Below are 16,444 nucleotides of genomic sequence, written 5' to 3' on the forward strand. Positions count from 1 at the left end.
CTGAGTTGCTGTTAAAGATTTTGGTTAATGAGTTGCTTCAAAAGTTTTTGGTTAATGAGTTGCTGCCCAAAAACAATTTGGTTTATCAGTTGCCACTTCAACTTGCGGCTGCGGTTGGTTATAATTAGTGTTGTCGGGCTTAATACTCGCTAAGGGGGTGCATGTCGGACCGTAGCCGAGTTGGAGGGTGTTATTTCGGTGTAGTTTTTAATTTTTTCTCGATGTGGCTGATGGTGGTGGGTTTTTTTTCTGTGGAAGATAGGAGTGTGGGTTGTGGGAAGCGAAGTTGCTGGTGGGATTTTGTGTGAGTGGTGCAGTATTTGCAGGCCGATTGTCCGTTCTCGTAAGCGAAGTTGATGGGCCGCTTTTGTGTGAGGTTGGAAGTAGTATTGTCAAGGCGAGTTTCCGTTCTCGGCAGCGAAGTTGATGGGCCGATTGGGTGTGAGTGGTGTTAATGTGTGCTATTTGCAGTGTATGAATTGCCAGGCTGGCCAAGGCGTTGCTTCTGGGAATTGTTGGGGACTGGGCTGTTTAGAAAGGCCGGTGGCGGGCGCTCCGTTCCCGACTCCCGTGTCCGATTAGGGTGGGGGACGGCTGGTTGGAAAGCCCCGACGCTGGCGCAGATTATATTGCCGGACTGGCCCCTGGCGAGTTGGGCAAAGTGTCGCAGTCCGGCAGCGGGTAACAGGCCAGCGGTCAGCGGCAGCTTATCGGTGATAACTTCGGGAAGGAAAGTCCGATCCGGTCGGGGTGAACTGCGACTGAACGGGGTGGTGGGGCCGCACAGACCAGTAGCGGGCTTGTGTAGCTGCCTCTTGGCCCGGCCGAGGTACAGCCGTTGGCTGGAGACCGCTTTCCGACTGCTGAGCCGGTGCCGCGGGGACCCACCTTGACGCGCCGGCTGTCCGAGCAAGCCAGGGGCAAGGGGCATCCATAGGTACCAGAAGGGAGTCGGTCCGACACCGGGAAGTCGGGTGCCCGTCGCTCCGAATCGAGCCCGGTGTTTTCGTGCGTGTAACAGGGCGGGCGTTTGGACCCGGTTGTCCGGGAGCGGGTCCCCAACGGCGGGAGATTGCCTGGGTTTGGCCGGCCGGCAGTCGAACGCCTTTGGCTCCGGACTCCCGTGTCCGATTTCGGTCAGGGAGGGCTGGTTGGAAAGCCCCGACGCTGGCGCACACTATATTATCGGCCTGGGCCCCGGCAAGTTCGGGAAAGTGTCGCAGTCCCGTTCCGGCGGCCGCCCCGTCGGTCAGCGGCAGCTTATCGCGGATAACTTCGGGACGGAAAGTCCGATCCGGTCGGGGTGAACTGCGACTGAACGGGGTGGCGGGGCCGCACAGACCAGTAGCGGGCTTGTGTAGCTGCCTCTTGGCCCGGCCGAGGTACAGCCGTTGGCTGGAGACCGCTTTCCGACTGCTGAGCCGGTGCCGCGGGGACCCACCTTGACGCGCCGGCTGTCCGAGCAAGCCAGGGGCAAGGGGCATCCAGTGGTACCAGAAGGGAGTCGGTCCGACACCGGGAAGTCGGGTGCCCGTCGCTCCGAATCGAGCCCGGGGTTTTCGTGCGTCTAACAGGGCGGGCGTTTGGACCCGGTTGTCCGGGAGCGGGTCCGCAACGGCGGGAGATTGCCTGGGTTTGGCCGGCCGGCAGTCGAACGCCTTTCGCTCCGGACTCCCGTGTCCGATTTCGGTCAGGGAGGGCTCGTTGGAAAGCCCCGGCGCTGGCGCACACTATATTATCGGCCTGGACCCCGGCAAGTTCGGGAAAGTGTCGCAGTCCCGTAGCGGCTGCCGCCCCGTCGGTCAGCGGCAGCTTATCGGGGATAACTTCGGGACGGAAAGTCCGATCCGGTTGGGGTGAACTGCGACTGAACGGGGTGGGGGGGCCGCACAGACCAGTAGCGGGCTTGTGCAGCTGCCGCTTGGCCCGGCCGAGGTACAGCCGTTGGCTGGAGACCGCTTTCCGACTGCTGAGCCGGAGCCGCGGGGGCCCACCTTGACGCGCCGGCTGTACTAGCAAGCCAGGGGCAAGGGGCATCCAGTGGTACCGGAACGGAGTCGGTCCGACACCGGGAAGCCGGGTGCCCGTCGCTCCGAATCGAGCCCGGTGTTTTCGTGCGTGTAACAGGGCGGGCGTTTGGACCCGGTTGTCCGGGAGCGGGTCCGCAACGGCGGGAGGTTGCCTGTGTTTGGCCGGCCGGCAGTCGAACGCCTTTGGCTCCGGACTCCCGTGTCCGATTTCGGTCAGGGAGGGCTCGTTGGAAAGCCCCGGCGCTGGCGCACACTATATTATCGGCCTGGACCCCGGCAAGTTCGGGAAAGTGTCGCAGTCCCGTAGCGGCTGCCGCCCCGTCGGTCAGCGGCAGCTTATCGGGGATAACTTCGGGACGGAAAGTCCGATCCGGTTGGGGTGAACTGCTACTGAACGGGGTGGGGGGGCCGCACAGACCAGTAGCGGGCTTGTGCAGCTGCCGCTTGGCCCGGCCGAGGTACAGCCGTTGGCTGGAGACCGCTTTCCGACTGCTGAGCCGGAGCCGCGGGGGCCCACCTTGACGCGCCGGCTGTCCTAGCAAGCCAGGGGCAAGGGGCATCCAGTGGTACCGGAACGGAGTCGGTCCGACACCGGGAAGCCGGGTGCCCGTCGCTCCGAATCGAGCCCGGTGTTTTCGTGCGTGTAACAGGGCGGGCGTTTGGACCCGGTTGTCCGGGAGCGGGTCCGCAACGGCGGGAGGTTGCCTGTGTTTGGCCGGCCGGCAGTCGAACGCCTTTGGCTCCGGACTCCCGTGTCCGATTTCGGTCAGGGAGGGCTCGTTGGAAAGCCCCGGCGCTGGCGCACACTATATTATCGGCCTGGACCCCGGCAAGTTCGGGAAAGTGTCGCAGTCCCGTAGCGGCTGCCGCCCCGTCGGTCAGCGGCAGCTTATCGGGGATAACTTCGGGACGGAAAGTCCGATCCGGTTGGGGTGAACTGCTACTGAACGGGGTGGGGGGGCCGCACAGACCAGTAGCGGGCTTGTGCAGCTGCCGCTTGGCCCGGCCGAGGTACAGCCGTTGGCTGGAGACCGCTTTCCGACTGCTGAGCCGGAGCCGCGGGGGCCCACCTTGACGCGCCGGCTGTCCTAGCAAGCCAGGGGCAAGGGGCATCCAGTGGTACCGGAACGGAGTCGGTCCGACACCGGGAAGCCGGGTGCCCGTCGCTCCGAATCGAGCCCGGTGTTTTCGTGCGTGTAACAGGGCGGGCGTTTGGACCCGGTTGTCCGGGAGCGGGTCCGCAACGGCGGGAGGTTGCCTGAGTTTGGCCGGCCGGCAGTCGAACGCCTTTGGCTCCGGACTCCCGTGTCCGATTTCGGTCAGGGAGGGCTCATTGGAAAGCCCCGGCGCTGGCGCACACTATATTATCGGACTGGATCCCGGCAAGTTCGGGAAAGTGTCGGCGACCCGTACCGGCTGCCGCCCCGTCGGTCAGCGGCAGCTTATCGGGGATAACTTCGGGAAGGAAAGTCCGATCCGGTCGGGGTCAACTGCCACTGAACGGGGTGGCGGGGCCGCACAGACCAGTAGCGGGCTTGTGTAGCTGCCCCTTTCCCCGGCCGAGGTACAGCCGTTGGCTGGAGACCGCTTTCCGACTGCTGAGCCGGAGCCGCGGGGGCCCACCTTGACGCGCCGGCTGTCCTAGCAAGCCAGGGGCAAGGGGCATCCAAGGGTACCGGAACGGAGTCGGTCCGACACCGGGAAGCCGGGTGCCCGTCGCTCCGAATCGAGCCCGGTGTTTTCGTGCGTGTAACGAGGCGGGCGTTTGGACCCGGTTGTCCTGGAGCGGGTCCGCAACGGCGGGGGATTGCCTGTGTTTGGCCGGCCGGCAGTCGAACGCCTATCGCTCTGGACTCCCGTGTCCGATTTCGGTCAGGGAGGGCTCGTTGGAAAGCCCCGGCGCTGGCGCACACTATATTATCGGCCTGGACCCCGGCAAGTTCGGCAAAGTGTCGCCATCCCGCAGCGGCTGACGGGCCGCCGGTGAGCGGCAGCTTATCGGGCATAACTTCGGGAGGGAAAGTCCGATCCGGTCCGGATCAACGGCAGCCGAACGGGGTGGCGGGCCCGCACAGACCAGTGCCTGGCTTGTGTAGCTGCCCCTTTCCCCGGCCGAGGTACAGCCGTTGGCTGGAGACCGCTTTCCGACCACTGAGACGGCGGGGCAGGGGGCGGCCTGCACGCGCCGGCTGCCAGAGCAAGCCAGGGGCAAGGGGCATCCAGCGGTATCTGAACGGAGTCGGTCCGACACCGAGAAGCCGGGTGCCCGTCGCTCCGAAGCGAGACCGGGGTTTTTCGTGTGTAACGTGGCGGGCCTTTGGACCCGGTTGGCCGGGCGGCAGTGGAACACACACAGACACTCGCATACACTGAGAGAGACAGAGAGAAGATAGAGATACACAGAGTGAGAAAGACAAAGTCAACTCAGTAACTGAAATGTGAAAACTGACAACTGGGAAACCAAAAGTCAGAGTGGCAAATGATGAACCAAGGTGGCAAATGATTAACTGAAAACTTGTCATTCACATTTGGGACGGAATTCAGGATGGGAATGTATTCGGCCGCCTTACCGGGGCTTGGGGGTGCTGCTTTCCCGCTTGTGGAACCGAGTTGGGGTCGTCAAATGGCCTGGTGCATTGTTTGAAACACTGGTTAATGAGTTGTCAAGGTCGGAAATCATAGAACATAAGAGCAGCTCATTAACTGAAATTTTGAACATCGACAACTGGTTAACCAAAAGCCAGAGCGACAAATGATTAACCAAGGAGGCAACTCATTAACTGAATTTCGAACATCGACAACTGGTTAACCAAAAGACACAGGGACAAATGAGTAACCAAAGGGCCAACTCATTAACTGAAATTTCAAAGAGGCAACTCATTAACTGAATTTCGAACATCGACAACTGGTTAACCAAGAGTCAGAGCGACAAATGATTAACCAAGGAGGCAACTCAATAACTGAATTTCGAACATCGACAACTGGTTAACCAAGAGTCAGAGCGACAAATGATTAACCAAGGAGGCAACTCAGTAACTGAATTTCGAACATCGACAACTGGTTAACCAAAAGCCAGAGCGACAAATGATTAACCAAGGAGGCAACTCAGTAACTGAATTTCGAACATCGACAACTGGTTAACCAAGAGTCAGAGCGACAAATGATTAACCAAGGAGGCAACTCAGTAACTGAATTTCGAACATCGACAACTGGGTAACCAAAAGACACAGGGACAAATGAGTAACCAAAGGGCCAACTCATTAACTGAAATTTCAAAGAGGCAACTCATTAACTGAAATTTTGAACATCGACAACTGGATAACCAAATGTCAGAGCGACAAATGAGTAACCAAGCAGGCAACTGATTAACTGAAAACTTGTCATTCACATTTGGGACGGAATTCACGATGGGAGTGTATTCGGCCCCCTTACCGGGCCTTGGGGTGCTGCTTTCCCGCTTGTGGAACCGAGTTGGGGTCGTCAAATGGCCTGGTGCATTGTTTGAAACACTGGTTAATGAGTTGTCAAGGTCGGAAATCATAGAACATAAGAGCAGCTCATTAACTGAAATTTTGAACATCGACAACTGGTTAACCAAAAGCCAGAGCGACAAATGATTAACCAAGGAGGCAACTCAGTAACTGAATTTCGAACATCGACAACTGGTTAACCAAAAGACACAGGGACAAATGAGTAACCAAAGGGCCAACTCATTAACTGAAATTTCAAAGAGGCAACTCATTAACTGAAATTTTGAACATCGACAACTGGTTAACCAAAAGCCAGAGCGACAAATGATTAACCAAGGAGGCAACTCAGTAACTGAATTTCGAACATCGACAACTGGTTAACCAAATGTCAGAGCGACAAATGATTAACCAAGGAGGCAACTCATTAACTGAATTTCGAACATCGACAACTGGTTAACCAAAAGACACAGGGACAAATGAGTAACCAAAGGGCCAACTCATTAACTGAAATTTCAAAGAGGCAACTCATTAACTGAAATTTTGAACATCGACAACTGGTTAACCAAAAGCCAGAGCGACAAATGATTAACCAAGGAGGCAACTCATTAACTGAATTTCGAACATCGACAACTGGTTAACCAAAAGACACAGGGACAAATGAGTAACCAAAGGGCCAACTCATTAACTGAAATTTCAAAGAGGCAACTCATTAACTGAAATTTTGAACATCGACAACTGGTTAACCAAAAGCCAGAGCGACAAATGATTAACCAAGGAGGCAACTCATTAACTGAATTTCGAACATCGACAACTGGGTAACCAAAAGACACAGGGACAAATGAGTAACCAAAGGGCCAACTCATTAACTGAAATTTCAAAGAGGCTACTCATTAACTGAAATTTGAACATCGACAACTGGTTAACCAAATGTCAGAGCGACAAATGAGTAACCAAGCAGGCAACTGATTAACTGAAAACTTGTCATTCACATTTGGGACGGAATTCACGATGGGAATGTATTCGGCCCCCTTACCGGGCCTTGGGGTGCTGCTTTCCCGCTTGTGGAACCGAGTTGGGGTCGTCAAATGGCCTGGTGCATTGTTTGAAACACTGGTTAATGAGTTGTCAAGGTCGGAAATCATAGAACATAAGAGCAGCTCATTAACTGAAATTTTGAACATCGACAACTGGTTAACCAAAAGCCAGAGCGACAAATGATTAACCAAGGAGGCAACTCATTAACTGAATTTCGAACATCGACAACTGGTTAACCAAATGTCAGAGCGACAAATGATTAACCAAGGAGGCAACTCATTAACTGAATTTCGAACATCGACAACTGGTTAACCAAGAGTCAGGGCGACAAATGATTAACCAAGGAGGCAACTCATTAACTGAATTTCGAACATCGACAACTGGGTAACCAAAAGACACAGGGACAAATGAGTAACCAAAGGGCCAACTCATTAACTGAAATTTCAAAGAGGCTACTCATTAACTGAAATTTGAACATCGACAACTGGTTAACCAAATGTCAGAGCGACAAATGAGTAACCAAGCAGGCAACTGATTAACTGAAAACTTGTCATTCACATTAGGGACGGAATTCACGATGGGAATGTATTCGGCCCCCTTACCGGGCCTTGGGGTGCTGCTTTCCCGCTTGTGGAACCGAGTTGGGGTCGTCAAATGGCCTGGTGCATTGTTTGAAACACTGGTTACTGAGTTGTCAAGGTAGGAAATCATAGAACATAAGAGCAGCTCATTAACTGAAATTTTGAACATCGACAACTGGTTAACCAAAAGCCAGAGCGACAAATGATTAACCAAGGAGGCAACTCATTAACTGAATTTCGAACATCGACAACTGGTTAACCAAGAGTCAGGGCGACAAATGATTAACCAAGGAGGCAACTCATTAACTGAATTTCGAACATCGACAACTGGGTAACCAAAAGACACAGGGACAAATGAGTAACCAAAGGGCCAACTCATTAACTGAAATTTCAAAGAGGCAACTCATTAACTGAAATTTTGAACATCGACAACTGGTTAACCAAAAGCCAGAGCGACAAATGATTAACCAAGGAGGCAACTCAGTAACTGAATTTCGAACATCGACAACTGGTTAACCAAATGTCAGAGCGACAAATGATTAACCAAGGAGGCAACTCATTAACTGAATTTCGAACATCGACAACTGGCTAACCAAGAGTCAGAGCGACAAATGATTAACCAAGGAGGCAACTCATTAACTGAATTTCGAACATCGACAACTGGGTAACCAAAAGACACAGGGACAAATGAGTAACCAAAGGGCCAACTCATTAACTGAAATTTCAAAGAGGCTACTCATTAACTGAAATTTGAACATCGACAACTGGTTAACCAAATGTCAGAGCGACAAATGAGTAACCAAGCAGGCAACTGATTAACTGAAAACTTGTCATTCACATTAGGGACGGAATTCACGATGGGAATGTATTCGGCCCCCTTACCGGGCCTTGGGGTGCTGCTTTCCCGCTTGTGGAACCGAGTTGGGGTCGTCAAATGGCCTGGTGCATTGTTTGAAACACTGGTTAATGAGTTGTCAAGGTCGGAAATCATAGAACATAAGAGCAGCTCATTAACTGAAATTTTGAACATCGACAACTGGTTAACCAAAAGCCAGAGCGACAAATGATTAACCAAGGAGGCAACTCATTAACTGAATTTCGAACATCGACAACTGGTTAACCAAGAGTCAGAGCGACAAATGATTAACCAAGGAGGCAACTCATTAACTGAATTTCGAACATCGACAACTGGGTAACCAAAAGACACAGGGACAAATGAGTAACCAAAGGGCCAACTCATTAACTGAAATTTCAAAGAGGCTACTCATTAACTGAAATTTGAACATCGACAACTGGTTAACCAAATGTCAGAGCGACAAATGAGTAACCAAGCAGGCAACTGATTAACTGAAAACTTGTCATTCACATTTGGGACGGAATTCACGATGGGAATGTATTCGGCCCCCTTACCGGGCCTTGGGGTGCTGCTTTCCCGCTTGTGGAACCGAGTTGGGGTCGTCAAATGGCCTGGTGCATTGTTTGAAACACTGGTTACTGAGTTGTCAAGGTCGGAAATCATAGAACATAAGAGCAGCTCATTAACTGAAATTTTGAACATCGACAACTGGTTAACCAAAAGTCAGAGCGACAAATGATTAACCAAGGAGGCAACTCATTAACTGAATTTCGAACATCGACAACTGGGTAACCAAAAGACACAGGGACAAATGAGTAACCAAAGGGCCAACTCATTAACTGAAATTTCAAAGAGGCTACTCATTAACTGAAATTTGAACATCGACAACTGGTTAACCAAATGTCAGAGCGACAAATGAGTAACCAAGCAGGCAACTGATTAACTGAAAACTTGTCATTCACATTTGGGACGGAATTCACGATGGGAATGTATTCGGCCCCCTTACCGGGCCTTGGGGTGCTGCTTTCCCGCTTGTGGAACCGAGTTGGGGTCGTCAAATGGCCTGGTGCATTGTTTGAAACACTGGTTAATGAGTTGTCAAGGTCGGAAATCATAGAACATAAGAGCAGCTCATTAACTGAAATTTTGAACATCGACAACTGGTTAACCAAAAGCCAGAGCGACAAATGATTAACCAAGGAGGCAACTCATTAACTGAATTTCGAACATCGACAACTGGTTAACCAAATGTCAGAGCGACAAATGATTAACCAAGGAGGCAACTCATTAACTGAATTTCGAACATCGACAACTGGTTAACCAAGAGTCAGGGCGACAAATGATTAACCAAGGAGGCAACTCATTAACTGAATTTCGAACATCGACAACTGGGTAACCAAAAGACACAGGGACAAATGAGTAACCAAAGGGCCAACTCATTAACTGAAATTTCAAAGAGGCTACTCATTAACTGAAATTTGAACATCGACAACTGGTTAACCAAATGTCAGAGCGACAAATGAGTAACCAAGCAGGCAACTGATTAACTGAAAACTTGTCATTCACATTAGGGACGGAATTCACGATGGGAATGTATTCGGCCCCCTTACCGGGCCTTGGGGTGCTGCTTTCCCGCTTGTGGAACCGAGTTGGGGTCGTCAAATGGCCTGGTGCATTGTTTGAAACACTGGTTACTGAGTTGTCAAGGTAGGAAATCATAGAACATAAGAGCAGCTCATTAACTGAAATTTTGAACATCGACAACTGGTTAACCAAAAGCCAGAGCGACAAATGATTAACCAAGGAGGCAACTCATTAACTGAATTTCGAACATCGACAACTGGTTAACCAAGAGTCAGGGCGACAAATGATTAACCAAGGAGGCAACTCATTAACTGAATTTCGAACATCGACAACTGGGTAACCAAAAGACACAGGGACAAATGAGTAACCAAAGGGCCAACTCATTAACTGAAATTTCAAAGAGGCAACTCATTAACTGAAATTTTGAACATCGACAACTGGTTAACCAAAAGCCAGAGCGACAAATGATTAACCAAGGAGGCAACTCAGTAACTGAATTTCGAACATCGACAACTGGTTAACCAAATGTCAGAGCGACAAATGATTAACCAAGGAGGCAACTCATTAACTGAATTTCGAACATCGACAACTGGCTAACCAAGAGTCAGAGCGACAAATGATTAACCAAGGAGGCAACTCATTAACTGAATTTCGAACATCGACAACTGGGTAACCAAAAGACACAGGGACAAATGAGTAACCAAAGGGCCAACTCATTAACTGAAATTTCAAAGAGGCTACTCATTAACTGAAATTTGAACATCGACAACTGGTTAACCAAATGTCAGAGCGACAAATGAGTAACCAAGCAGGCAACTGATTAACTGAAAACTTGTCATTCACATTAGGGACGGAATTCACGATGGGAATGTATTCGGCCCCCTTACCGGGCCTTGGGGTGCTGCTTTCCCGCTTGTGGAACCGAGTTGGGGTCGTCAAATGGCCTGGTGCATTGTTTGAAACACTGGTTAATGAGTTGTCAAGGTCGGAAATCATAGAACATAAGAGCAGCTCATTAACTGAAATTTTGAACATCGACAACTGGTTAACCAAAAGCCAGAGCGACAAATGATTAACCAAGGAGGCAACTCATTAACTGAATTTCGAACATCGACAACTGGTTAACCAAGAGTCAGAGCGACAAATGATTAACCAAGGAGGCAACTCATTAACTGAATTTCGAACATCGACAACTGGGTAACCAAAAGACACAGGGACAAATGAGTAACCAAAGGGCCAACTCATTAACTGAAATTTCAAAGAGGCTACTCATTAACTGAAATTTGAACATCGACAACTGGTTAACCAAATGTCAGAGCGACAAATGAGTAACCAAGCAGGCAACTGATTAACTGAAAACTTGTCATTCACATTTGGGACGGAATTCACGATGGGAATGTATTCGGCCCCCTTACCGGGCCTTGGGGTGCTGCTTTCCCGCTTGTGGAACCGAGTTGGGGTCGTCAAATGGCCTGGTGCATTGTTTGAAACACTGGTTAATGAGTTGTCAAGGTCGGAAATCATAGAACATAAGAGCAGCTCATTAACTGAAATTTTGAACATCGACAACTGGTTAACCAAAAGCCAGAGCGACAAATGATTAACCAAGGAGGCAACTCATTAACTGAATTTCGAACATCGACAACTGGTTAACCAAATGTCAGAGCGACAAATGATTAACCAAGGAGGCAACTCATTAACTGAATTTCGAACATCGACAACTGGTTAACCAAGAGTCAGGGCGACAAATGATTAACCAAGGAGGCAACTCATTAACTGAATTTCGAACATCGACAACTGGGTAACCAAAAGACACAGGGACAAATGAGTAACCAAAGGGCCAACTCATTAACTGAAATTTCAAAGAGGCTACTCATTAACTGAAATTTGAACATCGACAACTGGTTAACCAAATGTCAGAGCGACAAATGAGTAACCAAGCAGGCAACTGATTAACTGAAAACTTGTCATTCACATTAGGGACGGAATTCACGATGGGAATGTATTCGGCCCCCTTACCGGGCCTTGGGGTGCTGCTTTCCCGCTTGTGGAACCGAGTTGGGGTCGTCAAATGGCCTGGTGCATTGTTTGAAACACTGGTTAATGAGTTGTCAAGGTAGGAAATCATAGAACATAAGAGCAGCTCATTAACTGAAATTTTGAACATCGACAACTGGTTAACCAAAAGCCAGAGCGACAAATGATTAACCAAGGAGGCAACTCATTAACTGAATTTCGAACATCGACAACTGGTTAACCAAGAGTCAGGGCGACAAATGATTAACCAAGGAGGCAACTCATTAACTGAATTTCGAACATCGACAACTGGGTAACCAAAAGACACAGGGACAAATGAGTAACCAAAGGGCCAACTCATTAACTGAAATTTCAAAGAGGCAACTCATTAACTGAAATTTTGAACATCGACAACTGGTTAACCAAAAGCCAGAGCGACAAATGATTAACCAAGGAGGCAACTCAGTAACTGAATTTCGAACATCGACAACTGGTTAACCAAATGTCAGAGCGACAAATGATTAACCAAGGAGGCAACTCATTAACTGAATTTCGAACATCGACAACTGGCTAACCAAGAGTCAGAGCGACAAATGATTAACCAAGGAGGCAACTCATTAACTGAATTTCGAACATCGACAACTGGGTAACCAAAAGACACAGGGACAAATGAGTAACCAAAGGGCCAACTCATTAACTGAAATTTCAAAGAGGCTACTCATTAACTGAAATTTGAACATCGACAACTGGGTAACCAAATGTCAGAGCGACAAATGATTAACCAAGCAGGCAACTGATTAACTGAAAACTTGTCATTCACATTTGGGACGGAATTCAGGATGGGAATGTATTCGGCCCCCTTACCGGGCCTTGGGGTGCTGCTTTCCCGCTTGTGGAACCGAGTTGGGGTCGTCAAATGGCCTGGTGCATTGTTTGAAACACTGGTTAATGAGTTGTCAAGGTCGGAAATCATAGAACATAAGAGCAGCTCATTAACTGAAATTTTGAACATCGACAACTGGTTAACCAAAAGCCAGAGCGACAAATGATTAACCAAGGAGGCAACTCATTAACTGAATTTCGAACATCGACAACTGGTGAACCAAGAGTCAGAGCGACAAATGATTAACCAAGGAGGCAACTCATTAACTGAATTTCGAACATCGACAACTGGGTAACCAAAAGACACAGGGACAAATGAGTAACCAAAGGGCCAACTCATTAACTGAAATTTCAAAGAGGCTACTCATTAACTGAAATTTGAACATCGACAACTGGTTAACCAAATGTCAGAGCGACAAATGAGTAACCAAGCAGGCAACTGATTAACTGAAAACTTGTCATTCACATTTGGGACGGAATTCACGATGGGAATGTATTCGGCCCCCTTACCGGGCCTTGGGGTGCTGCTTTCCCGCTTGTGGAACCGAGTTGGGGTCGTCAAATGGCCTGGTGCATTGTTTGAAACACTGGTTAATGAGTTGTCAAGGTCGGAAATCATAGAACATAAGAGCAGCTCATTAACTGAAATTTTGAACATCGACAACTGGTTAACCAAAAGCCAGAGCGACAAATGATTAACCAAGGAGGCAACTCATTAACTGAATTTCGAACATCGACAACTGGTTAACCAAATGTCAGAGCGACAAATGATTAACCAAGGAGGCAACTCATTAACTGAATTTCGAACATCGACAACTGGTTAACCAAGAGTCAGGGCGACAAATGATTAACCAAGGAGGCAACTCATTAACTGAATTTCGAACATCGACAACTGGGTAACCAAAAGACACAGGGACAAATGAGTAACCAAAGGGCCAACTCATTAACTGAAATTTCAAAGAGGCTACTCATTAACTGAAATTTGAACATCGACAACTGGTTAACCAAATGTCAGAGCGACAAATGAGTAACCAAGCAGGCAACTGATTAACTGAAAACTTGTCATTCACATTAGGGACGGAATTCACGATGGGAATGTATTCGGCCCCCTTACCGGGCCTTGGGGTGCTGCTTTCCCGCTTGTGGAACCGAGTTGGGGTCGTCAAATGGCCTGGTGCATTGTTTGAAACACTGGTTAATGAGTTGTCAAGGTAGGAAATCATAGAACATAAGAGCAGCTCATTAACTGAAATTTTGAACATCGACAACTGGTTAACCAAAAGCCAGAGCGACAAATGATTAACCAAGGAGGCAACTCATTAACTGAATTTCGAACATCGACAACTGGTTAACCAAGAGTCAGGGCGACAAATGATTAACCAAGGAGGCAACTCATTAACTGAATTTCGAACATCGACAACTGGGTAACCAAAAGACACAGGGACAAATGAGTAACCAAAGGGCCAACTCATTAACTGAAATTTCAAAGAGGCAACTCATTAACTGAAATTTTGAACATCGACAACTGGTTAACCAAAAGCCAGAGCGACAAATGATTAACCAAGGAGGCAACTCAGTAACTGAATTTCGAACATCGACAACTGGTTAACCAAATGTCAGAGCGACAAATGATTAACCAAGGAGGCAACTCATTAACTGAATTTCGAACATCGACAACTGGCTAACCAAGAGTCAGAGCGACAAATGATTAACCAAGGAGGCAACTCATTAACTGAATTTCGAACATCGACAACTGGGTAACCAAAAGACACAGGGACAAATGAGTAACCAAAGGGCCAACTCATTAACTGAAATTTCAAAGAGGCTACTCATTAACTGAAATTTGAACATCGACAACTGGGTAACCAAATGTCAGAGCGACAAATGATTAACCAAGCAGGCAACTGATTAACTGAAAACTTGTCATTCACATTTGGGACGGAATTCAGGATGGGAATGTATTCGGCCCCCTTACCGGGCCTTGGGGTGCTGCTTTCCCGCTTGTGGAACCGAGTTGGGGTCGTCAAATGGCCTGGTGCATTGTTTGAAACACTGGTTAATGAGTTGTCAAGGTCGGAAATCATAGAACATAAGAGCAGCTCATTAACTGAAATTTTGAACATCGACAACTGGTTAACCAAAAGCCAGAGCGACAAATGATTAACCAAGGAGGCAACTCATTAACTGAATTTCGAACATCGACAACTGGTTAACCAAGAGTCAGAGCGACAAATGATTAACCAAGGAGGCAACTCATTAACTGAATTTCGAACATCGACAACTGGGTAACCAAAAGACACAGGGACAAATGAGTAACCAAAGGGCCAACTCATTAACTGAAATTTCAAAGAGGCTACTCATTAACTGAAATTTGAACATCGACAACTGGTTAACCAAATGTCAGAGCGACAAATGAGTAACCAAGCAGGCAACTGATTAACTGAAAACTTGTCATTCACATTTGGGACGGAATTCACGATGGGAATGTATTCGGCCCCCTTACCGGGCCTTGGGGTGCTGCTTTCCCGCTTGTGGAACCGAGTTGGGGTCGTCAAATGGCCTGGTGCATTGTTTGAAACACTGGTTAATGAGTTGTCAAGGTCGGAAATCATAGAACATAAGAGCAGCTCATTAACTGAAATTTTGAACATCGACAACTGGTTAACCAAAAGCCAGAGCGACAAATGATTAACCAAGGAGGCAACTCATTAACTGAATTTCGAACATCGACAACTGGTTAACCAAATGTCAGAGCGACAAATGATTAACCAAGGAGGCAACTCATTAACTGAATTTCGAACATCGACAACTGGTTAACCAAGAGTCAGGGCGACAAATGATTAACCAAGGAGGCAACTCATTAACTGAATTTCGAACATCGACAACTGGGTAACCAAAAGACACAGGGACAAATGAGTAACCAAAGGGCCAACTCATTAACTGAAATTTCAAAGAGGCAACTCATTAACTGAAATTTTGAACATCGACAACTGGTTAACCAAAAGCCAGAGCGACAAATGATTAACCAAGGAGGCAACTCAGTAACTGAATTTCGAACATCGACAACTGGTTAACCAAATGTCAGAGCGACAAATGATTAACCAAGGAGGCAACTCATTAACTGAATTTCGAACATCGACAACTGGCTAACCAAGAGTCAGAGCGACAAATGATTAACCAAGGAGGCAACTCATTAACTGAATTTCGAACATCGACAACTGGGTAACCAAAAGACACAGGGACAAATGAGTAACCAAAGGGCCAACTCATTAACTGAAATTTCAAAGAGGCTACTCATTAACTGAAATTTGAACATCGACAACTGGTTAACCAAATGTCAGAGCGACAAATGAGTAACCAAGCAGGCAACTGATTAACTGAAAACTTGTCATTCACATTAGGGACGGAATTCACGATGGGAATGTATTCGGCCCCCTTACCGGGCCTTGGGGTGCTGCTTTCCCGCTTGTGGAACCGAGTTGGGGTCGTCAAATGGCCTGGTGCATTGTTTGAAACACTGGTTAATGAGTTGTCAAGGTCGGAAATCATAGAACATAAGAGCAGCTCATTAACTGAAATTTTGAACATCGACAACTGGTTAACCAAAAGCCAGAGCGACAAATGATTAACCAAGGAGGCAACTCATTAACTGAATTTCGAACATCGACAACTGGTTAACCAAGAGTCAGAGCGACAAATGATTAACCAAGGAGGCAACTCATTAACTGAATTTCGAACATCGACAACTGGGTAACCAAAAGACACAGGGACAAATGAGTAACCAAAGGGCCAACTCATTAACTGAAATTTCAAAGAGGCTACTCATTAACTGAAATTTGAACATCGACAACTGGTTAACCAAATGTCAGAGCGACAAATGAGTAACCAAGCAGGCAACTGATTAACTGAAAACTTGTCATTCACATTTGGGACGGAATTCACGATGGGAATGTATTCGGCCCCCTTACCGGGCCTTGGGGTGCTGCTTTC

This window comes from Somniosus microcephalus, unplaced genomic scaffold (assembly GCF_052327205.1).
Source record: "Somniosus microcephalus isolate GS21.2 unplaced genomic scaffold, FLI_Smic_1.0 scaffold679, whole genome shotgun sequence".
NCBI classification, from domain to species: Eukaryota; Metazoa; Chordata; class Chondrichthyes; order Squaliformes; family Somniosidae; genus Somniosus; species Somniosus microcephalus.